A 2348-nucleotide genomic window follows, 5' to 3' on the forward strand; every position below is an offset into this window, starting at 1 on the left:
ATTATAATGTGTTACTATCATTTCCAACCAATTGAAAAACATATTTACATTGACCTTATTAAACATACTACATACATCCAGTATCTTCTCTCTCTTCTTATCCCATTCCATCTCTGGCCAACCTTCACTTCATTGTCCAACTCCATAAGTCTACACATTGTATTTAGTTATGTCAGTGAGACCATGCAATATTCCTCCCTTTGAGTCTGCCCTGTTCCTTTCAATATAATATCTTCAAGGTTACTCCATGTTTTCATGTGCTTTCCCAGTTGATTTTTTTCTTAGAGCTGAATGATATTCCATCATATGAATACACCACATCTTGTTTATCCATTCATTATTTGGAGGACACTTAGGTTGTTTCCCTCTTTTAGCAGTTGTGAATAATGCCATATGAATATCAGTGTGCAAATATCTGTTCAAGTCATTGCTTTCAGTTCTTCTGAATATATTCCTAGTAGTGGGATTGCTGGGTCATATGACATTTCTATATTTTGTTTCCTGATGAACTACCAGATCATCTTCCACATAGATTGAACCATTTTGTAATCCCATCAACAGTAAAGGAATGTTCCTATCTCTCCACATCCTCTGTGGCATTTGTAGTTTTCTGCTTTTTTTTTTTTTTAAACTGGTGTTCTTTGTTCTTTTGCATTGAAAATAATTCACAATTCATACCTTATGCTTTTGGCCCATCAGCTGCTGTTCAACTGTATTTTCTTTCCCACTGTGGAAATGGAAAAAAAATTATAATGCTAATAGCGTTTTTTTAAAAATCCAGTTATCATATTTAACCATTCTTTACATTTCATAGTATCTAATAGACACTTAAAAACATTTGCTGAATTGGTTTTATTGTATCATGAAAAACACAGAAAACATTACATCTACAGAGGAAGACTGTGGACTAATGAGAAGGTCCTCTTGAGCTTGCTCACTTCCTAATATTGTCTGCTGATCTCTCAGTAAAAAATGAGATGCACTGACAGGCTGGGGCACTTCCTCATGAACCTCCTCATCACTTAACCTTCTGACTTTGACACAGACATCTTCTTCAGTACCCAGAGGCAAACTAGTTATTGTGCTCTTATAAGTCACATAATCAGCTGATCTTCTGCATGGTTCAGATGGGTGAGGAAATTATAAAGTTTGGGTATTTTCTGCATCTTAACCTTTTCAGACTGCATCATTTGATCAATTCCAAAAGGAAAAGTCCAGGGAAAAGCTAAAGAAGAATAAGCTAGTTGATTTATACCTTCTGAGTAGGAAGCTAAGGAATTCAATACCTGGGGAGAACTTGTTTGCTATACTTTCCAGGACTTTAAGGAGACATAACTATGTAGCTTTTACACTTTCTCTGGGACTCTTGGCAAACAGGAATGTTTCTTTCTACCACACTGCACTCTGAATCAAAGGAAAAATGCTTCCATCTCAAGAAGTAGAATTGCCATTGGAATTTTTTCTTGTCCAGCATCTAGACCCTTTTCTGGTTGGCTATTGGGTGTCTTCCATAAAATTCTTGATTTCATGAATTCTGAGCAGGGGTTGGCAATTTTAAATATTTGCATGTACCTGGCAACAGATAGAACACCAATAATATTTTCTCTGTTAATTGACAGAGTGTCTGTGTAAGCATATTCTAAAAGGGGTAGAAAACCAGTCACTGTAACATGATGTAAATCCAACACATTCTTGTTCTCACCCACAGCTAGCCCCACAAACTTGGTGCAAAAGAAATCACTGCAAGCCACTAGAAGCACCTTATGTGCCCAAACGATTTTGTCCAGGACACATATAGTGATATTACTAAAATGTCCATCATTTTGCAGCATATTTAGCTTTCCAAGCATTTCCTGGCTGTGGGAAGAGGAGCTATGAATAAATGTTTTCAAACCCATCGTCTTCCTCTTCTGCAGATGCTCTTCAAGATGCAATGAGTCAGAATTGTCCTGTTGCAGTGGTTCAGGGTCCTTAGCCCTACTGCTGTTGCTCCTTCTGCTGGGTTGGGCAGTGACCCAAGGGAGGGCAGGGAATGTGGCTCCCTTCTGGTCCCCCAGGGACAGAGGCCTATCTCATGACATTGCACAGAGGGTTGTGCAGGGCCTTGGGCTGGGGCATGGTGGCACATCCATGTGGGGCTTGTGCACAATGGGTGGTTGTGGTATAGTCCAGCTGGCCATTGGGCTTGAGGGGGAGGAGTGAATTACCAGCCCAAGCTGAAGGTGGATTTGCTCAGTCACAGGCAGCACGCATTTAGAGTAGCACATGGTCCAGGCAGAGCCCAGTGGCAAAGGGGAGGGGGAAAAATGGGAAGGTAGGGAAGGTTGGTGAAGGGGAGTTGCTGCTGC

General features: G+C 40.3%; 1 pseudogene; it reads right to left on the reverse strand.

The window, feature by feature from the left end:
* Positions 1–852: 852 nt before the first annotated feature.
* Positions 853–1898, reverse strand: LOC131275979 (zinc finger and BTB domain-containing protein 44-like; annotated as a pseudogene).
* Positions 1899–2348: the final 450 nt, after the last annotated feature.

Source organism: Dasypus novemcinctus, chromosome 25 (genome assembly GCF_030445035.2).
Source record: "Dasypus novemcinctus isolate mDasNov1 chromosome 25, mDasNov1.1.hap2, whole genome shotgun sequence".
In the NCBI taxonomy this organism is placed as follows: Eukaryota; Metazoa; Chordata; class Mammalia; order Cingulata; family Dasypodidae; genus Dasypus; species Dasypus novemcinctus.